Below are 27,260 nucleotides of genomic sequence, written 5' to 3'. Positions count from 1 at the left end.
GAGAGTAACTAAGAACAAGAGGAGATGGGAATGTCCACAATAACCTAAAGTGGAGCTGGATAGATTCCACTCCTGACTTACCAGCTTCGCTATCATCAGTGAAGTGGGCAGTATCATCTTCATGACAAAATTGTGTCAAGAGGGAAAATATTCCGTTTAAATTTATGATCACTTAACAGCCAACTAATGGCGACTTTAAACTTCCACCCAGCGATGGGGTGAAAAAGCTGCTGGAAATATGAAGGACATTCCTACTGAATTTTAAGAATGACTGTTGATATCACATTGCACATATCATATTTTTTTAAAGAAATAAAATAAATTTACATCAGAAAAGAAGTTGCCAATGAAAAATACATGAGGAAAAGTACTCAGAAACTGTCGTTTCTATTAAAACTATTGTGGATTTAGAATTAAAGGTTCCTATAATGGCTAGACAATGGATGAGTGTCTTAATTTCTATAGCAAGTGGACCCTCAAAGTACGATTTACACAATAAACATTAACATTTAGAATTTATTGGACTCTAGTATGTTTGCATAGAGAAGAACTAGGGCAGCACTTTGTTTAAATGCTTCTTTGAAAGACATACTTTTACAATGTCCTATACTTACTAAGTTTGGGAGAAATTATTGGTCTATATAAATGTGACTGTGTGACAAAAGCTAAAATTTTGAGAGTAAAGTATTCCCCTGATTTATATATCTAAATCATGGAATTTGAACACTGAACAACATAAATGGATTCTCAGTGCGTTAACAATGGATTTACTATTGTTAACACTAGAAAGATAAATGTAAGCCCCATTCTTTCAATAGATTGAAGACCTGATTATACATGAGAAGATTACTTATACATGTAGACATTGCATGCACAAATATAATGAAATTTGGGATTCATTTATAATAAACATAGTAAAAAATTTTAAATCATAAGAGTTATATACTGCAAATGTGTTAGAAATATATACACACTTGCATAATATCTGCATCGGATCAAGTATATATAGAATTGGTTTGAAACTACTGTTACAATATTTTATACTCTTTCCTTTTTTCTTTTTTTCTGCTGTATTTCTTCACTAAATATGTAAAGCACTTGTTATGCTTTTTCTTTGATAACATATGTGTCAGGCCTGTAGTTATGTTTCTTTTAGGATCGTTGGCCTGCCACACTTTCTATTATTTCATTATGCTGTTTCATTAGTGTAGTAGTTGGGAGGGGGGAATAGAAAGGAGTAGAATGGTGGAATGTGTTGTTGTCATTCTTTTCTAGAAGCCAGGGTCATCTTTTGTCTCCACACCTCGACACCTGACCGGAACCAGCAGGGTGGAAATGCCAGCGTGGAAGAAGAAGATTGGACCATGTGATGGATTTATAGTGTGGGCATAAGATCATGAACTTTCAATTGGGTGGAATCCCAGGAAGCTCTTCAGAGTTGGAATTTCACAGATGTGCCAACATGTCTGTCTTATTAAATTGGAACTTTAAGGATAGCTCTGCCTTGGACTCTGATTTAATTCTGCATATTTGGAACTCTGACATTATGTATTTCTATTGTGATTATCTTTGTGTTTTGTTCCTCTTTTCTTTGTTATTATTTTTAAAGCAACAGAAAATAAACAATAAAGAAACGAGTGTAGATTTGGTCTTATAAATTAGTATTCACCAGTGACGTGCAGTCAGGTGAGGCAAGTGAGGCACAGCCTCACCACTCTCATCATGAAAAAAAAAGTAAAAGGAAAAAGCTGAGCTAGTTACTGCCTCACCGTGGATGACTCTGCTTAACTGTTAAAAAATGCTGGAAAAGGTACGTGTGGGTTGGAGGGAGGGGGAGGAATTCAAACTTCATCCTCCTGATGCTGTGCAGGGCTTTGGGCAAAGGCTGGAGGGAAGGACCCTGGCTTGCTTGTGCTCTCCCTCCCCAAGAGTAGTTTGATTGCAGGCAGAGCCACGTTGTGGGGCCAGTGTGTGTGCTACAGCATGGCTCTTTGCCTGGCTTCCTGCCTCCTCCTGTGGTCTCCTCACTGGTGCTCTCCGTCCCCAAGTGTAGTGACTTCCTCCCCAGGCCCCCATTCATTTCTCTCTCACACACACACAGCTGGATAAAATTATATAAAAATCTAGCCCAGCTTCACTGATTACAAGTTTGAAAAGGCAACGTGGCTCCGCCTGCAATCAAACTACACTTGGGGAGGGAGAGCACAAGCGAGCACTGAGGAGACCACAGGAGGAGGCAGGAAGCCAGGCAAAGAGCCATGCTGTAGTACACACACTTCCCCCAGCCTCTTTCTTTTGGAAGGCTCAGATCGGCTCCCCTCCGGCTTCTCTGCCTCTCCTCTCACCCCAGCCTGCCAGCAGGAGGTAGTGGTGGGCTTTATTGTGTTCCAGGCATTTCCCACCCAGACAGCAGGCTGCATTTGCAATGGTGGAGGTGTTTGGGAAAGGCAGCAGGGGAATGGGGGGGATGGCAGAGGAGCTGCTTTCAAGCCACTGGAAAAGATATCCAATCCAACTTTTGTGTGTGGGGGGGTGTCAGGCCTGTAGTTATGTTCTTTTTAGGATCTTTGGCCTGCCACACTTTCTTATAATTTTCTATGCTGTTTCAATAATGTAGTAGTTGGGAGGGGGGAATAGAAAGGAGTAGGATTGTAGAATGGATTGTTGACATTCTTTTGTAGAAGCCAAGGTCATCTTTTGTCTCAGCACCTCGACACCTGGCCGGAAGAAGATGGGTGTACATGCCAGCGTGGAAGATGATGATTGGAACATGTGATGGATTTGTGGGTGTGGGGAGAGATCATGAACTTTCAACTAGGTAAACTTACAGGATGTAATTCAGAGTTGAAATTTCCATAGACGTCCTAACATGCCTGCGGAATAAATTGCACCTTTAAGGATGTTTTGCCTTGGACAATGATTTATTTCTGCATGGTATTTAGAACCCTAACATTATTTCAACTCTCTACTTTAAAAATATTTCACTAGCTCCCTCCCCCTATCAAGGGGGAAGGGCTGGTGATGGAAGATCTGGTGATGGGGTCTCGGCATTCCCAATGCTGACCGGGACAGCGTAAATATCAGTGAAGAATAAATGAGAAGCTTTTGGTGATAAGAAGCTGAGTGCGGAACTTCAAAGGCAATGGAATGCTGCTTCCAGTTTAATTGCATCAGGAGGAATGCAGGAGGAGACACGACAAGACGAAGGAAGGTCGCAGACGGACAGGAAAATTGTGAGTGCATGCTCCCCCTCCTTCCCCCCAGCTTGGAAACAAGGCTTGGAAAAAAAAACCTAGAACAGAGGTTTGGGCTCCTTCCAGACGGCAATAAATGAAATGGCTTGTCACCCTGCAACTAGTTGGGAGAAAGATTCCCTTTCAAAATGGGAATTTCAAAGGAGGCAGGAAGAAGGGATTTTTCCAGCATCTGTCACTTGCAAGCCACCACAAATGGGGCTGCAACCAGTAAATGAAGCAAATTGGGCAGTAAATTGGGCTTTCCTCCCAGGACTTGGATGGAAGAGATGCTACTTACCAACTCCTTTGCCATCAGCATGGGGAAATGCTCCAAGCCAGCAGAGGGCACCTACTTGGCCCATTACTCATTCAAGCCAGCAAAGGGCACCTACTTGGCCCATAACTCCTCCAAACCAGCAGGAGGGTCCTTGGCACGTAAAACCCCCTAGCCAGCCATCATTGGTTGAGCTGCAACCTGTGAAGCAGGCAACCCCGGGATGGGTCTTAACCCCAGGTCATGGATGGGAGGGATGCCAGTGGGCACCTGCCCTCCCTCAGCAGATGGCACCATGGCAGAAAGCTGGGCAGTGGCCAACCGAGGGATTGACCTCCCCACCGGTTCCAGTCTCCCCTGCAAGGCCCAAAAAGGTTCTTACCAGACCTTCCTACAGAGAAGAATTCTCCATGGAAGAAGGGATTACCAACCAGAGGCCTGCATTGTGGATGGCGGGAAAATGTGCACCTGCAAGGCCCCAAGTGGTTCTTACCCCACCTTCCTACAGAGTAGCAATCACCAACATGGAAGAAGGGATTACCAAAGCCAGGCCTGCAAGATGGGAAGCGGGACAAGGTGCATCTGCAATGCCCCAAAAGGTTCTTACTCCACCTTCCTACAGAGAAGCAATCTCCACCATGGAAGAAGGGTTTACCAAGGGGGCAGCTGCAAGTTGGAGAGCAAGGCAGTCTGATGAAACGGTTCCTGAGTTTAGAGATGTAACTAGGTTCCATTCCTCGTGGGGCCCAATTAAATGCCACCATTGTTGTCAACTTGGCCACAGAGCGTCAGAGTGCTTGGCTCCAGCCCCAATGCCACAAACGTGCGCACCAACCACCACGGCGGTAAAGAGAGGGTCCCAGATGCCACCACAGAAGAGTCATCTGGGCCAACAACCTCTGGAAGAGGATCCCCAACTTAAGGTGAGGAAGTGTCCTACCAAAGGGGAGGCCTCGGAAGAGGAAAAGGGCAGACATTCTCCGGAGGAGGATCCCCAACTTAAGGTGACAAAGAGTCCAACTAAGGGGGAGGCCTCGGAGGGGGAAAAGCCTAAACGACCTCTGGAAGAGGATCCCCAACTTATGGTGACGAAGAGTCCTACCAAGGGGGAGGCCTCAGAGGAGGGAATTGCCGAAGAACAAATGTGTGTACCAGTCGCCATGGTGGTAAAGAGAGGGCCCCAGATGCCAGCACAGAAAAGTCATCTGGGCAAACGACCTCTGGAAGAGGATCCCCAGCTTAAGGTGACAAAGAGTCCTACCAAGGGGGAGGCCTCGGAGGAGGGAATTGCCAAAGAACAAACGTGTGTACCAATTGCCACGATGGTTAAGAGAGGGCCCCAGATGCCCGCACAGAAAAGTCATCTGGGCCAACAGCCTCTGGAAGAGGATCTCCAACTTAAAGTGACAAAGTGTCCTACCAAGGGGGAGGCCTCGGAGGAGGAACAAGGCCAGCCGTGGATGATTGGATCCAAGAGCCCAGAACCTACAGCACCTGCAGCAGAGAGCCCGAAACGGCCATGGGAAGAGGTCGCAATGGACTTCATCATGGAACTCCCAGACAGCAGTGGGCATAAAGTAATTTGGACTGTTATTGATTTGGTTTCTAAGCAGGCACACTTCATTGCTTGCTCAGGATTGCCATCCACAAATGAATTAGCGAAAATGTTTGTGAAACACATTTATCGCCTGCATGGAGTACCCAAGAGGATCATTTCAGACTGTGGAGTCCAGTTCACAGCCAAGTTCTGGAGAGAGGTCCTGAGATCCATTGGGTCCACACAAGAATTGAGCTCAGAGGTTCATCCCAGCATGAACGGCGCAGCAGAGGGAGCCAATGCAGTGGTGGAACAATACATCTGGTGTTTTGTGGACTATCAGCGAGACAACTGGTCGGACTTGCTACCCTTCACCGAAGTGGCGTACAACGATGTGGTCCACAGCAGGAGAGGATTAGCGGGTTTCCAGATTACCAGTGGCATGGAAGTTGTTGCCATGCCTGAGTTGCCTAGAGAACCTCCTTCTTTCATGTCTTTGAGTGAATGGGTGGACATGCTAAAGAAAGGATGGGAGAATACGAAGAAGTCTCTAGCAGTTGCGGCAGAAGCCTACCAGAAGCAAAATGATCAACATCGCTCACTCCTAAACCCCTACCGTGTGGGGGACAATGTTTTTGTATCTACCAAATACATAAGATTAGAAATGCTTAGCAAGGAATTGGGTCCAAAATTCCTAGGTCCGTTCCCAATAGTGAAGATAGTTAACTCAGTTACAGTTCAACTCAGTCTACCCAGAAGTCTAGGGGAAATTGACCCAGAATTTCATTGTAGCTTGTTGAAACCAGTAATTGGGTCTAACAGAAGAGCATCCACCCAAGCTCAATCTCCTCCTGTAGTGATGGAAGGGGAAACACAATCTGAGGTGGAAAAAATTGTAGATTTCAGGCTGAATAGGGGTTGCTTACAGTACTTAGTGCATTGGAAGGGTTACCCTTGGTCTGAAGCTAATTGGGTGAACAGTGGGAACCTAAAAGTGGAGAAGTTAGGAAAGCAAGTCAATGGGAAGTTTCCCGAGAAGTCAAGGGGTTCCCCTGGGTGGAGAAAAGGTGGTTAATTTTGTTATGTTAACTTTTATGTTATTCTCTTTGCAGGAAACGTTTTTCTTTTGAGGAGAGGCCGCTTATCAGGCCTGTAGTTATGTTCTTTTTAGGATCTTTGGCCTGCCACACTTTCTTATAATTTTCTATGCTGTTTCAATAGTGTAGTAGTTGGGAGGGGGGAATAGAAAGGAGTAGGATTGTAGAATGGATTGTTGACATTCTTTTGTAGAAGCCAAGGTCATCTTTTGTCTCAGCACCTCGACACCTGGCCGGAAGAAGATGGGTGTACATGCCAGCGTGGAAGATGATGATTGGAACATGTGATGGATTTGTGGGTGTGGGGAGAGATCATGAACTTTCAACTAGGTGAACTTACAGGATGTAATTCAGAGTTGAAATTTCCATAGCCGTTCTAACATGCCTGCGGAATAAATTGCACCTTTAAGGATGTTTTGCCTTGGACAATGATTTATTTCTGCATGGTATTTAGAACCCTAACGGCCCAAGTCCAATAGTCACCTTTCTAACACCATCCTCCCACTTTATGGTAGGTTCCCACTTGTCCAACCTTCATCTTCCACGCTGGCATGTACGGATGCCAGTGATGTCACGATAGCTGCGGTGCTACTACAAAAGAATAAAGAAGGCCACCTCTTACCATGCGCTTACATCTCCAAGAAACTCACCACTACGGAAAGAAGGTGGCCCATTTGGGAGAAGGAGGCATTCGCGATCAGGTGGAGCATGCTCACCTGGAGGCATCTCCTGGAAGGGGGGGCTTTCCCGGATGGGTTTTCATTGTTGCACAAGTAGCACAGCTTCTTACATAATCTTCCACCTCCGACCTCATCTTTGGCCACCAAAATTGACGTCTAGCGAGGTGGAGAGTTTTCAGGAATCCAAAATGACCTCCTAGTTTCACATCATGACTCCGCTGTAGGACTTGCAATCTCATTTCTGCAGGGACGTACAGTTTGGATCCCTTCCAGGCTACGCCATCATTAATCGTTAGGATGTCTTTGTTGTTGTTGAACCATGGGTCTGTCTGGAGGGCTGCTTTCAGTTCGGTTCTCAGTTTATCTTGGCTTCGACTGGTGACTTGAGCTGCCTTTTGGTGAGAAGGAGATATGATGGGGTGGAAAATGTCTTCCTTCTTACTGTCAAACTGGGGTTTTCTCGACAGTGCATCTGCTAACAAGTTCTTCCCTGCGGGGATGTGTTTAATTTCAAATTTGAACCTTTGGAAATATTGGGCCCAACGGACCTGTTTGGGGGATAACTTTCGATGGGCAAGGAGAGTTTCGAGGTTTTTATGATCAGTCCATACCTCGAACGGTATATCCCCCCCTTCCAGGAGATGCCTCCAGGTGAGCATGCTCCACCTGATCGCGAATGCCTCCTTCTCCCAAATGGGCCACCTTCTTTCCGTAGTGGTGAGTTTCTTGGAGATGTAAGCGCATGGTAAGAGGTGGCCTTCTTTATTCTTTTGTAGTAGCACCGCAGCTATTGCGACATCACTGGCATCCGTTTGGATTATGAAAGGTCGCTCTGGATCGGGGTGTTGCAATATGGGTTCTTGGGCAAAGAGCCGTTTTAATTTCTCAAAAGCCTTTTGACAGTCGATTGTCCATTTTAATGGTTGGTTTGCTTTTGGTTTAGTAGGAGAAGGCCCCGTTCTTAATAGGTCAGTCAATGGTAGGGCAATTTCAGCAAAGGTTGGAATAAACTGTCTATAAAAGTTTGCAAATCCAAGGAAGCTTTGTAATTGTTTGCGAGTGCTTGGAGGTTTCCAATCTAACACCGCTTTCACTTTTTCTGGGTCCATTTCTACTCCTTCATTGGAGATACGATATCCCAGATAATCTAGCGAGGTCTTGTGGAATTCACACTTTGACAATTTTGCATAAAGTTTGGCAGCTAGAAGTTTTTTCAGGACTTGCCGTACCAGTTTCACATGTTCTTCCATGGTCTCAGAGAAGATCAAGATGTCATCTAAATAAACGAGTACTCCGCGGTACAGGTGGTCGTGTACCACTTCATTTATGTACTGCATGAATACTGCGGGTGCTCCTTGTAGTCCGAAAGGCATGACTTTATATTGGAAGCTGCCTAAGGGAGTATTAAAAGCGGTCTTCCACTCATCCCCTTTCCGGATTCGTATACGGTAATACGCCTCTCTCAAATCCAGCTTGGTGAAGATCTTGCCCTTAGCCAAGTGGTTCAACATATCTTTCATGAGAGGGAGGGGATAGGTATTCTTTTCGCATACCGCATTCAAAGCTTGTAAGTCCACACAGAGGCGAACCCCCCCATCTTTCTTTTCCCTGAAGAGCACTGGGGCCGCTACTTTTGATTTTGCTGGTTCAATAAACCCTCTTTTCAAATTGGTGTCGATGTACTTCCTCAATTCTATCATCTCTTTAGGCGTCATAGAGTACATTTTGGGCTTTGGTAAGGTTACCCCAGGTTTGAACTCTATGGCACAATCTGTGGCGCGGTGAGGTGGAAGGTAGTTTCCGTCTTCCTCACTGAACACCTCCGCCAGATCCCAATAGATCTTTGGGACTCGTTGGATTCCCGGAAGTTTAGTGTCTGCTGCGGTTGCTGCAGGTTCTGGATGGGTTGGGCTGTTAGGTTCCAATGTTCCTGGTTGGCCTTTTGGTTCCACCGGTGGTAACGGCCCAAGTCCAATAGTCACCTTTCTAACACCATCCTCCCACTTTATGGTAGGTTCCCACTTGTCCAACCATGCAAGCCCTAGGATAACTGACTCCTGCATTCCGGGGGCCACGATGAATCTGAGGAACTCATAGTGGCGGCCTATCACCAGTTTTACTAACTCAGTGATCTTTGTAGCCGGAGCTCCCCCAATTAGGGTTCCATCCACTTGCTCAAACGGAATTGGTTGTTTCAGGGGTCTGGTGCATATACCTAGTTGCTCCACTATTGACATGCTGATTAAGCATCGGGTGCAGCCGGTATCTATAATCACCCCAACTTCCCCTTCTACCCCCGTTTTCGGTATTTGGAGTTTGGCTTTTATTTGGAAGGGGCAGATAGGTGCACTCACCATTGGGTCGTCTTCTGGGTTTCCTTCCTCTTCCTCCTCTGAGGTGGCCAGGGCGTTTTCAGTGGCTCCGCTCTCTGCCCCTGCTGGCTGTTGTGCCAGACGACTTTTTTCTGGTGGTTTTCTAGGGGTTTTCTTGATTGTGCTGGCAGGTGGTTGGCGTGGTTGTGGAACTGGGGCTGGAGCCCAGCATGTAGATGCCCGGTGGCCAAGCTGACCACAACGGTAGCACTTTATTTTGGGGCCCCAGGAACGCGGGGTTGGCGGGAGCTTTTCAGTTTGCTGCCTCTGCGTTCGGTGGGCTAACGGTTTTTTTTCAGGGGTTCTGGTACCTGGCTTTGGATAGGTGTTAATCTCGTGGTCCAGTATGATAATTTTTTTTGTCCTTTTCTACTCCTTCATTGGAGATACGATATCCCAGATAATCTAGCGAGGTCTTGTGGAATTCACACTTTGACAATTTTGCATAAAGTTTGGCAGCTAGAAGTTTTTTCAGGACTTGCCGTACCAGTTTCACATGTTCTTCCATGGTCTCAGAGAAGATCAAGATGTCATCTAAATAAACGAGTACTCCGCGGTACAGGTGGTCGTGTAGCACTTCAAGATGTCATCTAAATAAACGAGTACTCCGTGGTACAGGTGGTCGTGTAGCACTTCATTTATGTACTGCATGAATACTGCGGGTGCTCCTTGTAGTCCGAAAGGCATGACTCTATATTGGAAGCTTTGTTTGAGAGTGAGTGAGAGAGGGAAGGGGTAAGAGAGATAGTCCAATCCAACTTCTGTGTGTGTGTGTGTGTGTGTGTGTGTGTGTGTGTGTTTGAGAGAGGGGGAGGAAGGGAGAGAGGGAGGAAGGAGGGGAAGGAGAAGAAAAAGAAAAAGAAAGAAGGAGCAAAGGAGAAAAACAAATGCTGTCACTTTAAATTGGAACTGAGCATGCCTGGCTGTGGAATTCTGGGAGTTGAAGTCCACAAGTCTAAAAATATTTGAAACCCAGCACTGTGTCAGTGCCTCACCAGTCATAAACCTCACCGCACGTCACTGGTATTCACCCATTAACATGTTTTGAAAAACCAATCAAAATCACTGTATCTTTACTATAGGAGGGGACAAATATTGTCACTTCACTTCACTTTTCAGGGTGTGCTTATTAAAAAAAAACTCTTCCATTCTATGAGAAACTGTTAATCTAAACCTCCACAACAATATTTGTTTTACAATGGAATACAATGATCTGTCTTGGAAGAATCTAAATGTTTGGATCTACAGGGCAGATAAATGCTTGTATCTTCCTGTTCCTTTATCAGCCATAATGACAGAATTTTTTTTTACTGACAGTTTTTGAGTTGATTTATCTTTTATTGCAGTTTCAGGATGCAAGAGAGGTTTGAATGGGAGGATAGAATCCTTTAAAATAAAATAAAAAGTTTGCAATTTCAAGGCAATAGGCACTTATAGAATCCTCCCCCTTGCATCCTTCTGAGCCAGTAAGATAAAGGTAAAGGTTCCCCCCACACACACATATGTTCTTGTCCTTCCCGACTCTATGGGGTGGTGCTCATCTTTGTTTCAAAACCGAAGAGCCAGCACTGTCCGAAGACGTCTCTGTGGTCATGTGGCTGGCATGACTAAATGTGGGTAGCAATTTCTAGACATTTTCAGGAGAGAAACACATTAAACCCATAAATACTGAAATCATCTTTAAAGACTAAAGAGAAGTGGAGTTTTTGGTGCTTTCTGAGCTTGGTTGCTCGTTTGCAGGGCAATGAAATGTCAGCAAGCAAACAACCAAGTTCACAAAGAAGAGAATATGTGGCTCTGAACATATCTGAACTATCAATTTCAATTTCCAGAATTCTTGCTTTCAAACTATATGCCTCTTGCTTAACTCTACCTTCATGTTATTAAATTTTCCCCTCTGCAATGTGCATTTTATATACATTTTAGGGTGTTTTATTCTGTTTTATTTAGTAGAGAGTTGGGTTGATATGATTTTGACCACAAAAGTCTTTAGGGCAGGGGTGTCCAAACTTGGGAACTTTAAGACTTGTGGACTTTAAGAGCTGGCTGGGGAATTCTGGGAGTTGAAGTCCACAAGTCTTAAAGTTGCCAAGTTTGGACACCCCTGCTTTAGGGGAAAGATTAGATTTCTCCCACTTTGCATATAGTGATCCCAATCTGCATTCCTAACCAATAAAGCCAGGCAAATTGCCCATCTGAACTCCAAGGAATTTCCCAAGCTTCATATCCCATATTACCTCTGTGATATTTTGATTCATTCAATTGCAAAGCAGCCTTCAAACATGCATTCAAGAGGATTGTCAGTTTAAGAACTAACAACTGCAGCCTAGTTCCAACTGTGCTTCACCCTCTGTTATACAGTAGCTAACTGAGTGCGTTGCTCACAAGCTTGAGCTGAATGTATCTAGTGCCACTTACCAGAACCCAGTTTATAATGCCTATTGCCTTTGATTCAAGGCCTTAGATTAATCTTGACAATGAAGCCAGACAATAAGGCCAAGCTTATGTGGGATTTCTTCCATGGGATTCATTTAGTGTTTTCAAGTAAGGTTGAATTTCTCAACCATCCCTAATTTGATTCCTAATTAGAATGCATACTTGGGCTTTTTTTAAAAAAATATCTCATTTTTCTTGTTTTGTTCCTTTCCTACAAACGACAACTGTGGGCTGTGTAATTACATTTCTGGTGGTAGAGATTGGGTTGATCATTTAATTGGATCTTCTAGCTTGAAAGGCACCACAAAAAGCAGTTTTAGAGTTCCTTCATTTTGTTCAATGTTTACAACGTCTTTAGATTCATTTTCATGTGATATGTAGAACTGTTATAAAAAAATTGATAACACCCAGAGTTCAGACAATATAAACTTCTTTCTAATGTTATTTCTATGAAATAGATTACTATCGCATCTTTTGCTTTGTAACATTCTGTGTATTGAACATTTTTGTGTCCAATATACAGGCCTCCTTGCTGCAGTAAAATTTGTTGTGGTTTTGCTTCTTTTGTTGTTGTGTTTGTATTTTGCAAAATAGGCATCCTTGTGCAGAAGACCTCATAAAAAGAAGTGTCAATTTAAATGTTAGATATTTCCTGTGAAATGGCATTGTAATTGCTAATTTGGCAGACTTATGGTTTTAATGAAGCTAGGAGAAAGTCTGAGTCATTGGTGTAGTTGAAAACTACAAGCTGCGAAACAAGTAATTATTTAATCTGAAATGAGATTTGTTAAACAAATTCGAACCAAACAGTCATTAAAGATTCTCTTCCTCTCCCCTTTCCTCTCTCCTCAATTAGTGCCTTTATATCCGCTTTCTTAGTGACCCTTTGTAATTGATACATGGTTATATCACTGTAATTATTAAAATTTATATGTGTTCACATCCCACTGATCTGGTTTTTAATTTTTGTCTTGCTTCTCTCTTTAATTCTTAGAAGTAACTATCTCTCAGCTGAATGATACCTTTGCCTGCTTCTTCAAATGCCACAAACATAATACTAATTACAGCATACATCATGATAGAAAGTAAAGTTCTCAAGGGGAAAGAAAGACAAGGCATTAACTATTCTCTTTATATTGAGCAAAGTTAGATTGTTATAGGGAAACAATACAGTTAATATTATGCTTCAACAAATGTCTGAATAGTAGTAGTTAGCAATAGCAATAGCACTTAGACTTATCTACCACTTCATAGTGCTTTACAGCTCTCTCTAAGAGGTTTACAGAGTCAGCATATTGCTCCCAACAATCTGGGTCCTCATTTTACTGACCTCGGAAGAATAGAAGGCTGAGCCAACCTTGAGCCGATAAGGATCAAACTGCTGAACTGCTGGCAATCAGCAGAAGTAGCCTGCACTACTGCATTCTAACCACTGCACCACCATGGCTCAATAATGTAGTAGTAGTAACTACTAGTCAGTAGTAGTAACTATGGGCAATCCCATGCTGCAGGCTTATTTTGTTTCTACTCCTGCTCCTGGATCGATCTATCTTTCTTTCTTTCTTTCTTTCTTTCTTTCTTTCTTTCTTTCTTTCTTTCTTTCTTTCTTTCTTTCTTTCTTTCTTTCAAAAAGTGAGTATGGTGCTTTAATATGAGAGTTTGCATATCAGGTTTTTAAAAAAACAAAATATAGACATTTTCAAAAGCATAATAAAAAGGAACAGGATTAGTTACCTGCCATATTAGGTGTGAAGCAGCGAGCCAGTGGATTTGCTGTGATAGAAAGTTTTGCTGAGCATGTTTACTTCTGTTTATGTGATTCTGTCAACTTTTCTTCAGATAAGGAACATTTGTTTGGAGGTAGAACGTGTGTACTAGGCTCCAAAGAGTGTACAAATGTGTTAGAGGAAGTGCACTTTAAAAAGAAAAAATTCTAAGGAGGAGGATTAAACCCTTCTGCACTTTGGAAAATATATAGTCTATGCAACTCCTGAAATATAGTTTATATAATTTAATGGCTGGGCATGGGGTAGAATAAGAATCCTTTGGGGGCTATAAAACTAATATTACTAAAGATACATTATTACTGACGCTTGCCTATCTCAGATTTATTGTTTTATCAATGTATAAAATACAAAGAAAAAGAAAAATAGGAAATTAATGGAAGGAAAAGGAAAGGGGACAGAAAACATGAGGTACAAGGGAAGAAAGAAAAAAGCATAGAGCCATGGTGGCGCAGTAGTTAGAGTGCAGTACTGCACTCTACTTGCACTGCCTGCAATTTAGCAGTTCAAATCTCACGAGGCTCAAGGTTGATTCAGCCTTCCATCCTTCTGAGGTCAAAAAATGGGGACCCAAATTGTTGGGGGCACTATGCTGATTCTGTAAACTGTTTAGGGGGCTGTAAAGCACTGTAAAGCGGTATATAAGTCTAAGTGCTATTGACTTCTGACCCTTTTTAGCACAGTACAAGATAACATTACAACCTCAACTTTTTACTTTTACACATTAGTATATAACTAGCCATTTCAAGAACAACAAATCTATCTAATTGGAAAAACCAAAGGCAAAGTTTCATTTTTTTCAGCACAAACACAAAATCCAAAAGTGATATCTAAATAAAAAACATAAATACATTCTCCTCTTTGAATAGAATAATCTATTTAACCATTACTGCTTATCTATCTATTTAACCATTCCTTGCTGTTGGAATAATATGTATTTTTATTTGCACTTAGTAATCTTTACAAACTATCACCATTTATGCTACAGCATTAGAACATTATAAATAGTTCTGTTAAAACTTGTACAATTTTATCTTAGGAGTTTCCCCCCCTATTATATGTGTTTCTGATGATGACATAGCATCATCCTGCAATCAAAGGCAGAAAATAGTTAAATGCACTTTTCTCTCCTTTAAAAAAAAAAAGTAAAGTAATTGCTTCATATGTGGTTGTTGTAAACCTTTTTAGTCTTGGCAATTCTTGGTGTGACAATTATTTTTCATTTCCTATAATAGGGATGCATGAACTATTCTCATTAATCTGTGAAAGGAGGAATCTAAAAATGGATGCAAACACTGGCTAAATCTGAAACAAAGTGTAGAGCAAGCAATTTAGGGCACTCAACACAAGCTGTTAGGTTTCAAGCTGTGGTGAATTGTTACAGTTTTAACTACAATTACACAGAATGTCAGGCTGCAGCTTCACAAACTAATAAAGACAATAGCAGGCCCAGCAGTTTGATACTTTTTAGAGCTTCAAGAACTTAAAAGGCATATTGTAGCTCTGAGATAAAATTTGAGTCCCCAGAATATCATACAATATGTTACTTCTTCCTTTCCTGTTCTTTGCTTTGAAAAATTATCCCAGTTTACCTTCATAGTGAAGTTCGAACTATGTAATAACTATCAAGTTCAGCAACTGCAACGTTTCCAACTTGTTCTGTTGCTAAACAATCTTCACATTTGCAGAGGTTTTTAAGATTATGAGGTTTTTTTTTGTTTTTTTTTGCTGGAGTGGTTCTAATCATCCATAAAAGTGGTATTTTGACAAATATAATGGCTGAATTGTAAATATGCTATCCCCACATGTGCACCTCAAGTTTTCTGCTTTTAGAAAACAATAATCATTGACTGACTCCAGGCTTGCTAAGTATCATGTTTCCCAAGGACATAATCACAAACTCCTTACTGGATAGGATTGGGGGACACATTCTCACACCAAACTTCAAATTGCATGTTAAACTTAGGCAACTGGTTTGGGATTTGAGTCAGGGCTACCTTGGACATCACCTGTGAAAAGACCACGTGCAGGCGGATGTTGGTATGCAACTTCAGCTGTAGGCTCTGACTTTGATTTCTTGCAGCTATTTCAGAACAAAGCCTGTTATTCAAAAAAGATTGTTTTTCAGATGCAATTTCCAAGCCCATTTGTAGCTCCTGCCATCCTATTTGAGTGAAGTTGACAGTTGCCTTTAAAGAACAAACAGGCTTTCTTTGAAAGTTGATCTTTCGGATGGAGTGTTTCAGCCAACTGCCTGTCATTTGCTCACTGTGCTTGTGGTTGACATTTACCCATGTGCAGCAATATTTAATTTTACATTTTTGTACTTTGATGTCAAATCCCCGTGACAGCCGCTTGTCATTCTTCTGCCCCTCTACAGCTGGTGATAGTTGACGGTGCTTTCTCCATCTTCATCTAGCTGGGTTGTTTCCTATTGTTAATGGAAAGCAATTTTCATCCCACTGGTACTATAGCAATAGCACTTAGCCTTATATACTGCTTCACAGTGCTTTATAACCCTCTATAAGCAATTTTACAGAGTCGGCATATTGCCCCCAACCATCTGGGCCCTCATTTTATTGACCCTGGAGGGATGAAAGGCTGAGTCAACCTTGAGCTGGTCAAGATCAAACTGCTAGCAATGGGCAGAGTCAGTCTGCAATACTGCATTCTAACCACTGCGTTATCACATCTCGTATCCCACAGAATAGAAAATTTTCTCCTATATCATGGATGAATAAGAAATGTTTATATCCCAATAGTCCATGTAAGGTAACAATTATGTTACTGTTCTGTCCCTGCCAAATTACAATCCCTACTAGCATTTTTATTATGTATCATGTATGGTTATATAATATGAGTGCTTTATGTTGGGCTGCTATTGTGCTCATCTTTATTTAATTTTATGAATGTTTTTATTAACTTTAGCTGAAATGGCACAAATCATGACTGGCATCCATGAAGACATGAACTTCTGTCCAGTTTGTTGGCAACATGATGTATGCATGTTAATCTATATGTGTGGAGGATGTTAATCTTCCTGCCCACTATAGTCTATAGGGCTTGGGCTAAAAGAGTTCTATTTCACACATTCTGTTCCTCTGGCAGCATGAGTTCATCTAAATCATGGCAAAATCCATATTCAGGAAGGGAAAATACTTGCATGGGCTTACATTATAGATGGAGAGAAAGAAAATACTAATATAATGTATAATTAGAATTTTTGAACTGTATATGCCCACATAGGTGTGAATGTGTTGATGTATGCTTAGATTAACCATGCTTAGCCAATTGGATACATTTCTACCAACAGAATAGAATTAGACCCAAATTAAGGGAACTTCATGTGACTCATACAGTATATTGTAGGACAACTATACCACAGCTCATCATGCATAAATGGCACGAAGATGCTTGGCAAACTGTACTTATTTTCATTATTTTACTCTTTTTTAAAAACCTGAATATCTTGGTCTGATAAAATGTCCCTGCATTTTCTAGCTTTAGTGCCTATTTAGTATTGCCCAGAGTCACATTATGAGGCAGTCTCTAAATATGATAAATCAATAAAATAAATAAAAATATAGATGGGTGGATGGATGGATGGATGGATGGATGGATGGATGGATGGATGGATGGACAGCATTCCCAGACATGGGAGCAGAAGGAGCTTCCAAGTCATTGCTCATTTTGCTTCAATCTTTCCTTCCACTTTTTTTCTTTACTTTACTTTTCCCTTTGTTTCTCCCCACCCCCACCCCTCTTTTAGGTCCACTTTTGAAGGAAGTAGTAGAAGTGAGCATCATTAGTTGTAACTGAAGAGATGAGTTAGACTACTCTATGTTTCCTAAGTGTACAGAATAGTGGGTATTAAGAGCACAGGCTAAAAATAATAGGCTATTTATCTGCAGATGAAACAAAGAAATTGCTACCATTACATAAGTGATCTTCACATTCCTGTAAAAAAAAGCTTGAAAAAAATCTATAGAAAAGTTAAGGACAAAACATTGGAGACTGAGGAAAATGAAAAAGCTAAAAGACATTGTAGAAAAATATGTTGATGTGATATAATGTATATTTTGTTTTATCAAACAGAGAGTATAGCCAAAATAATTGTTTTGTTTCATTGAAAAGATACTATTACTTAAACTTCACATCTATTCAACTAACATTTGTTCAATGACTGTATGTATATACTTTCTGCCTTTCAACCAATTCTTCCAAATGTAATGAAAAGAATGCTTTTCCATATAGTCACAACTCAATGTATGGTTAAGAAACTAAGTTGCTTCCAACTATATACCATCCATATTCTGTTTTCTTTCTTTCTTTCTTTTTTCTTTTTGCATATTTGTTTTCTGGGCTTTTTATATAATTATATGTAAGAGGAAAGGTTGAGACCAGCAAAAATGGCATTAAATGGAAAATAAGAGAAGATTCTTGGAAAAAAATTTGTTCCTATCTTATAAAACCAAACAATTGAAGAAGAACACTAATATTGAGTATAATATACAATGAATTTCAACATTTTTATCAATGACTTGAATGAGGAAGTTGAGAAGACAATTATAAAGTTGCAGATAATACAAAGGGGGAGGGTTAAAACTTGAGAAAAGAGAAGATTCAAAGACAGCCTTGAACAAACAGTAAGCTGAAATGAATAAAGTGGAATTTTACAAGAAGGAAGTTCTGAATCTGAGTAAGCACATGTATAAGATGGAAATGATCTAGCACAGTGATGGCGAACCTATGGCACGCGTGCCACAAGTGGCACGCGGAGCCATTTGTCAGGGCAAGCGAGGCGCTGCCCTGTCAGTTGGCCAGTGCGCATGCGTGTGCTGGCCAGCTGAGTTCACCCTTTTTAAAAGCCATTTTTCGCCCTCCCCAGGCTCCAGAGGCTTTATAGGAGCCTGGGGAGGGTGAAAAGAGCCTCCCCGCCACCCCGGAGGCCCTCCGGAGGCTTCAGGGACCGTCTGGAGGCTTCCCTGAAGCCTTTGGAATGCTTAAAATGACCCTCCGAGCAAACCGGAAGTCACTGGGGTCGCGCATTGCATTATGGGTGCAGCACACCTGCACACAACCCCCCCTGCGCTCCCCTCACTTGTGGCACATGAGCCAAAAAAGGTTCGCCATCGCTGATCTAGCACATCAGTAGGACATTTGAAAAAGACCTAGATGCCTTTGTCAACAAAAGTTAAATATGAACCAGATTACCACATGGAGTCCAGATCATTGAAAGTCATTGTTCCAGACTCTACCCTTGTCAGATCCCATTTCGAATACTGTATCTAAGCACCAAAGTTCAAAACAAGACATATCTAAGTAGGACTTATGTTGAAGTATTTGGAAACCAAGCCTATAAGGAACAGTTAAAGAATCTAGGTATGTTTAGTCTACAGAAATGGCAACTGAGGCAAGACACGATATGGGACTTGAAATAATTGAAAAGATACCACACTGAAAGGAAATGGAGTTAATGTCTTTGAGTTGTTTAATGGAATTGTGGGTGCTCCATCACTGGATGTTTTCAAGAAAGGACTGGATAGTCTTGTGTCCAGAATGATATAGAGTCTCCTGTTTGAGCAGGGGTTGAACTAGAAGATCTCCGAGGTGCCATTAATGCTATTATTCTATATTCTATTATCCCAGAGGGAAGAATCCAAGCCAAAACTTTAAAACAAGGAATCAGGCAAGAAATCAGGAAAAATATCTCTGTCTATATAAGCTATCAGCCAGAGGATCAGGCTACCACATGAAATGATGAGTTCTAGAGGTCACTGGAGATAAGGGTTTTCTTTCAAATAGAAACTGGGCTGCCATGTACCTGCAGCCAAAATGGTTTAGCACATCTTGCTCTGACCTTGTTGTCTTTAAAAGTCGCTTCCAATTATGATTCTAAGAATAATGAAATAGAGAAAGATTGCTCTAAGATATTGCTGAGATAGGTCATATACATGGCAACACCTGGACATTTATGATCATTCATGGGTACTTGAATCTTGTGTCTAAGATTTTGTCCAGAAATTCAAAAAGAGTGTTTTTCTTCATCTTGATCTACAATGATTTTATAACAGTTTCTTATTGTTGGCATCAGTGCTAAGTTGCCTAATGTAACAAACATATTTTTGTGGAATGTTACATGGAAAAAAACCATTCCATGGCCCCAATTCTTCTGCTTATAGTACCCATGCTTAAAAATAGCCTGAAACACTAGAACCACATTGTTGTCATTATTTTAAACTGTGTTCTGCCTTCTCAAATGATTCTCACTAACTCAGGTTCAATTTGGAGAATTAATAAAATTCTCAAAATTGTGATTAACTAACTCAGTTCTGCAGGGTTTTTTTAAAAGTCTGCCCACAAATTTGGGTGTGTGAGGACTTAAACTATGCTATTTAGGGAAAATCTAATTACCCTGGACTAGATTAGTGTCAAGTCTAATACCCTCATAATATTTTACTAGAAATAGAAGAGCTGAGAATCATTGCTGAAGCACTTCATTTTGCAAGACTGAGGAAACATTAGTTTGATCCATAAATTCAAAGCACTAATGAAAAATGTAGATATAACTCTAGATTACTGCTATAGCTCTACCCTTCTCTCCTTCATAAAATGGTTGACTCACACAAGCTTGAACATTCTTAAGCATAATTAGGAAATATTGCACTGCAGCAATTCCATTATGTGAATTCATTTGGAAGAAATCACACAATAGATTCCCCACCCCCACCCCCAATTAAGCTAATATTCCAATGGGAATATTCAAATGGCCTTTCTTCAACTACATTATATCTAATAACATTAATAACATTCTTTTTTTTCCTGAAAGAAAGTCTCTAAACAGAGTAGGAAAAAATATCCCCTTATAAGTCATGAATAGAGAACAGTGGCTCTCCAGTTGTTGCTGGACTACAGCTTGCTGTTAATTACGCTGGCTAGAATAGTTACGCAATGTAGCTTAGCAGTGTCCTCAGTTTTCCTGCCCATGGTATTGATGAAGTACATAAGAGATACATTGCCTTTCCCATTTTATTCTCAGATGCCAAATTAAAAAAAATAGCTAGACTGAAAAGAACATGCATGGAAAACAATATATATATAATTTATTTCCAAAAAATAATTCCAGGGCTTCAGATGACCAGAGCTTGCAGAACACTTTCTAGAACTAAAATAATAATTACAAAGTACTGAAGTTTCTATCAGAATAATTAAAGCATTGAGGCATCCTTGGTGCTCTCTGAGCCTACTTGTTTTCTTGCAGACGTTTCATTACTCAAGCTAGGTAATCATCATCAAAGCAATTCTGGGGTCGGTTTTTTTTTTTGTGGTCTCCTCCTTTTATATGTTTTTGAGACATATAAAAGCATTATCACCATTTGTATCATTTGCCCTCTCTTGATGCCACTTCACCCTATTTATTTTTTTTCTCAACACATTCAAGTTTTCGTGCTCTGCCAACGCCACCCACCAAGGCAACAAAGAACAAGTCTACTCCCCGCTCTAGATGACAGCCCTGTACCCATCTGAAGACTTCTCCAATATCTCCCTTCAGTCTTTTTTCTGCAGATTAAATCTACTGAGTTCTTTTAAATATTCCTCATAAATCTTGGTTTTCAGTTCCTTTAGCATCTTGGTAGCCCTCCTCTGAACTCACTCTTGACAATGTCCACTTTTGATTGCAATGTTCAGTACAGCTCAAGGTTTTTCAAGAGGGAACAACTATGGATGCTGTAATAATACATTCCTGCACTGGACAGAGGGTAGGACTACATGATCTTTGATGTCCCTTCCAGACATTATGTTCCACAATTCCATAATTCTATCTTGCTTTAGCAAACTAAAAAACAGCCCTAGTCACCTCTTTCTGTATTGTCAACTCAGAATACAAGCCTACTTTCAATCAGATTACACTGGCCCACAGTTTTTAAAATAATGCTCCTAATAAATTGTTGCAGTTAGACAGTTGATGGAAATATCTAAAGATATAATTGCTTTCCCACTAAAGCCCAGTGATGTAGAGCAATTGAAGCATATCTTAATTTAGCTTTAACCTTATGGCAACAGAGACAGAGACAGAGGTGCTAAGAAATAATGGTTCACCTTTGGACTATGAAATGAATTACACAACAAAGTTGGAGTTCTGACCTAAACTTATTTCAGTACTTTAACACTGGGATTGACTCTCACAACTCTGCCCAGTTGTCATGAGGCTTAGGTGAGAGAATTCTTCAGTAATTTGCTATAGATCTTACAGTGCAGCCATCCTGAACCACCTCAGATTCCACCTTTCATAAGGAGAATTTGCAGAAATATCACAGCTTACCACCAACCTCATGTTCTCTGCAGTAAAGGCTGCTGCCCCTTTAATTTCATTAGCATGGATTCCAATCCATATCCCCAGACAAGGGTTTAGGATTGTGATCCTGAGCTTTTCTCTGTTACACAAACTATCTGGTTTTGTAACTTTCTAGCTGGCAAAATCATGGGCATTTTCTTTTGTTCAGCTTCCCTAAAGCAATTGAAAGTCTAAAGCCATTCTAAATGGCCCTAGTAAAAGAAATGAATACTGATTTAATATTTTAAAGCAGGAAGACTTACATGGTTAATCACAGCTCCAGGGTTTGTTACTGCTTTATTGTCCTTACATGCCTCATCCTTGTTCTCAGAACTTTAGGGAATGTAAAAATCTGATTGGCTATCACCACTTTGGAGAGAGGGAGGGAGGAAGAGAGGAAAAGAAAGACCTTTTAAAATACCACACAGTAGGAGAGAGCAGATGCTGTCTTTCACTTTCTTAAAACTAATTCTCCTACTTGCAATGGTAGGGACCACCAGCAGAGCTGGAAAGAAAATTCACCTTGTTAAAAGTAAGTGATCACCTTTCTCCACTTCAGAAACTTGCTGAAAAAGATGAACAAGGTATTTAAAAGCAAATAGAATTATCAGAAATATAGAGGGCAGAAATAGAGAATGGAGACAGCTGGTTTCCGGCGAGGATTCTGTTTTCTCCTGACATCTGCAGGTATAAAGAGCTCCAGCTATGGTTCTTCCTTTTTTTTTTTTCTAAATAAATTTTTTATTTATTTATTTTTCTTTAAAAAAACAAGACAACACATACAGAACAAAAGCAAGGGAAAAAAAACAACTTTCCTCAATTTCATCAGGCATGTCTATTAGGTAACAATAATCTATATAGAATTATAATATCGCCTATCTCTAGAGAGTAAAAACAAAGATTAAAACAAAAGATTCCCATTAATTCATATTGCATATTTATACTTTCAGTTAACCATAATGTCATCAATCATCCACAACTCCACATATAATTTTCCATTGTTAATTATCAATCCATATAGTCATTAAGTATTTCAATTCATATGTGTATCCATTGTTCATTACATCATTAGTCCATTTAATATAGCAGAAATCTTTATAGTATAGAATGATCACTACCTACAATTATACCTAGAAGTTCAAATCATCCCACTCTTATACATTAGGTTCATGATTGTTCTTCATATATCGTCTAAATAAGTACTCTATTTCATAATAAAAAATAAAGTAAAAAAAAACTTTCATAGCAGTAAATATAACTATCTATTATTACATAAGAAAACAATTTCATTTCCAGGTTTTTTTATCTAACCATTGGTAAAACAAATCCCATACTCTATAAAATTGCTCATCCTCTAGTTCTCTAATTTCAAATGTAAGCTTACTCATTTCCGCACAATCCATTATTTTCCAAATAATTTCCTCCTGTGTTGGTAATTTCTCATTTTTCCAATTTTTGGCAAATACAATTCTAGCAGCTGTTAAAACATTTATAATCAGATATTTCAAGTCCTTGTTGTATGTTTCTGGTATTATTCCCAGTAAAAAGAGTTCTGGTTTTAAGTCTATGTGTTTATGTATCATTTTCTCCAGCCACATGTGGATTTTAGTCCAGTATCTTTTAGCTTCAGTACAAGTCCACTACATGTGGTAAAATGTGCCCGGCATCTGATGACATTTCCAGCATTTTTCGGATTTATTCTTAGATATTCTTGCTATTCTCATTGGGGATAAGTGATAAGTCTTAGATAAATCTTAGCTATTCTCGTTGGGGATAAGTGATAAGTCTTAGATTTTGTAATGCTATCAAGAAACATTAGAAAGTTGGGAGGAAGCATAAATATCACCTTACCTCTGTAATGTGCACGAAAAGCCATTAAAATATTCATGAGAAGGGATTGTTCAGATTCTTCTTTAAAATGTCCAGAGAAGGAGCCAATGTTGCGACGAGACGATATGCAATCTCAATTCTCTGAGATCGCCATCAATACTTTTGCCGCTGGGTGGTCCAAACAGACCTAAACCATCCCGCAGAGATGGTGAACAGGAAGAATATGTTCTCGGGGACATTGCAAAGTCCCTGATCGATCCAGGAGAAGTTCTTTTAGCTGGCGACAAAAGCACAGCCCCTAGGCTGATGAAGTTGGGGCGGCTCTGAAATGGAAGGATACGGAAAGTGAAAGTGTTTTCAGCTGGTGAGGAATTTTTATCATTTTAAAAGAGACTGCCTATAAAAAACTTAAAGTTAATTTAAATTTGAGAACAGAAGAAATAAGCAGTGGAATTAAGCTTTGAATGGTTTTGGACAGTGGGTTATCTTACTTTTTAAATGTTTTTTCATGGATGGAATTTATGCAAGCCTTTTAAAATGAATGGATTAAGTTTTCTTCTTCTATCTTTTTTTCATTATTATTTTTTTCAACCTATGGACTAAAATTCTTCTTCATTACTGCATGTGTTTTTCCCTTTTTCTTCTCTATTTCATTCAAGAATTTGATTTTTTTTGACCTGGAATTAAAAAAGATACAAAAAGCAACAAAGAAAATTGTAACAACAGAGGGAAAGACAACACTGCTATTCGGAGGCTGGAGGTTTGTGTATTGGAAACAAAACACTTTTACTTTCCTCACTGATTATTCTGGCTTGGCATTTCAAGGTCTCACTGTTTTGTCCATAGAGAGTGATAAGAAGAAAAGCATACAGATGTTCCTTTGAAGTATATCATTAACCAGAGAAAAATGAAAATAAGACCTTATTGTGAATTTATGCTTAATCTTGTAAAAGCCAGAGCAGCAGTGTTTGTCATCTGGAGATAATGGCACAAAAATATTGTTAGAAATTCAGAAATTATCAAACATATTTGAGAGGACGGAGAAGAAGTTGGAAAATCTAGAGCATCTAACAGTAACATATGATGAAGAAGTTGGAGATGTTTATCAAGTGGAAAAGTGGAGGTTAGAGTCCTAAAAACCGAAGAGAAAAATGACCACAAAGAAATTAAATCCGTTGATATCTATGGTGATTAGTTTGTGTCTGGAAATGGAAAGAGTGGAATACGGAAAGAGGAATTAAATGGAGGGGAACTCTACCCCACATGGCAAGATACAGAAGAAGAAAAAATAAAAGAATTTATGGATTTAAAGAGATAAATTTTATTAACAACATCATTGAAAACACCACTGACAATTAAAGATAAGCTGATCAAGGAAACAGAAGAAAGGCATCGAAATTACATGAGAGACTTACTAAGCAATGAGTTGCAAAGAGGAGTCCATACAAATTTGATTAAGGAGATGATCAGAGGACTGATACCACAAATGGCAGAAGACATGAGATTGTTTTGCTATTAGAAAGATACAGGTTGATAGATGAAAGTGTATAATCTAAATCTAGTTAAATAGTGAAATTTAGTGACAATAAATATAGTTAAATAAATAATTGATAATGATAATAATGTATACATATGTATTGCTATGATAAGTAATAATTGGATATGAATATTGAATGGTACCTATGAAAGGAAGATTAGAAAATTTTTGGTTATATATAAAGGTTAATAAAAAAAGAACTGTTAAATTTAGTTAGGTTTTGATTATTAGGGGGGGAAATGTTATGATAAAGGATACAGTCAAATAAAGGAGGAATAATGATAACAACATATATATATATATATATTAGTGTGTTGTATTTGTACTGATAAATAAATAAAGGGAGACTAGTATAGATCTATTTCGAGCTAATTAGCTCTCATCAGTTAGCCATACCCTTACTGGGATTTGAACCTGGGCTATATTATATCTTAGGCAGGAGTCTTAGCCACTAAGCGACAGGCTCGCCTCCTTATCAGTTGAGCCAGGGAAATAGGTATGTATTTGTGTTACAACCCCTGGTATGCCTAAATATGGGAGGAAGGTCACCACTCCCTCTTTCTGTCCTTCGGCTCATCACAGAAGACCATGCAGGCAGAAAACCATATTTTTATTTTTAATGTTGCCTTTTTATATTTGTGTTGTATTTGTACTGATAAATAAATAAAGGGAGACTAGTATAGATCTATTTCGAGCTAATTAGCTCTCATCAGCTAGCCATACCCTTACTGGGATTTGAACCTGGGCTGTATTATATCTTAGGCAGGAGTCTTAGCCACTAATACATACATACATACATACATACATACATACATACATACATACATACATGGGTACAACATAAGGAAAGTGGATGTAAATTGTAAACAGTGATTTGGAAAGGAGGGTTAGAAATTTTTGTTACTAAATATTATGGATGTTTAGCCAAAATAGGCCATAAGGATTCAGTGTTATTGGAGGATATTAGAAATAGCTAATGAAATGCCAGTATGTGGTTATGTTTTAAATCTTGGTATATTTTATGATGAAGGATGTTTAAACAATTATAGTCAAATGAAAATGGAGTATGATGATGGTAATATGCATAAATTGGGTTTGTTTTTTTGGATATGTATTTAATTTCTTTTTAACTTTTGGGATGTGTTTTTTTTTAATTAAAAGTTTTTTATTGGTTTTTACAGAATTTTAAGGGAAAAGGTAATGGGTATGGAAGAAAATTTTTTGACAGCTACATCGTGCAGAAAATGGTATTCCCCCCAAGTCTCATAACTTTTATTAAATAATAAACAAAATATTATTGCTTAAATAAATCTTAACGGCTTATTTTTACATTGTATCTTTCAGTAGTTTCAATCATTTACTTTGTATCTAACAAAAAATTCATTGTATCAACAATTGCAATATTTTTCCAGCTTACTTTTGTGATCTGAGTCTTCTTATTGTTGCCTCCTCCCCCCCCCCTGCCTGCCAGCAAAGCCTCGGCCCCTCCCTCCTTCATATCTTGCATACTGTCCTCTATTTTGTCTAGGAGTGCTTTGTTTTTTTCCATGAAGGCCTCCACCTCCATAATTGTATTAATTCTCCATAATTGTATTAATTCTAACTCTGCTGCCCTCCCAGAAAATCAACATACCTTCTGGCAATAGCCACCTGAACCAAAAACCTTTATCAAATAGTTTTTTTGCTAAAGAAGAATATTTTTTCCTCTTGTCTCTTACTTTCTTTGGGATCTGTTTCAGGATGGCTATCGCTTTGTCCTTGTCTTTTAATGTTTCCCCCCTTTGTGCCCCCAGAATCTCATCTCTTGTAGCCTTTCAAAGAAATTTGATATGAACCTCTCTTGGAACATTGTGCGTTCTAGCATAAGCTGAATTAACTCTATAAACCAAATCAATACCCCACCCTAACTGTTGTTTGTCTTTTTTAATATATTCAGCTAACATTGTTGTCATAATCTCCTTCAAATCTTCATTATCAGTCTCAATTACGTTTTGAAATCTAAGGAAAAAAGACATCCTTTCAAATTCCATTTTTATCATGTGGTTTATCAAGTTTCCTCTCTGAACCAATCTTCACCCCCCCCTCATCTCAGTTGCCCCCTCCTCCAGAACATCTATTCTTTGTTTATTTTGTGCAGTTTGA

General features: G+C 39.6%; 1 long non-coding RNA gene across 1 annotated transcript in view; it reads right to left on the bottom strand.

Moving 5' to 3' along the window:
- The window catches only part of LOC309383688, a 46,325-nt gene extending 24,259 nt beyond the window's left edge, over positions 1–22,066 (bottom strand). Inside the window, exon 1 of the long non-coding RNA XR_014173898.1 lies at positions 22,015–22,066. This is a non-coding gene — a long non-coding RNA (uncharacterized lncRNA). The remainder of the gene's footprint in view (positions 1–22,014) is intronic.
- Positions 22,067–27,260: the final 5,194 nt, after the last annotated feature.

The sequence above is a fragment of the Natrix helvetica genome, assembly GCF_964273705.1.
Source record: "Natrix helvetica genome assembly, chromosome: 1".
Lineage (NCBI taxonomy): Eukaryota > Metazoa > Chordata > Lepidosauria > Squamata > Natricidae > Natrix > Natrix helvetica.
The sequence above is the reverse complement of the archived record's forward strand: the minus strand, read 5'-3'. Positions and strand labels throughout refer to the sequence as shown.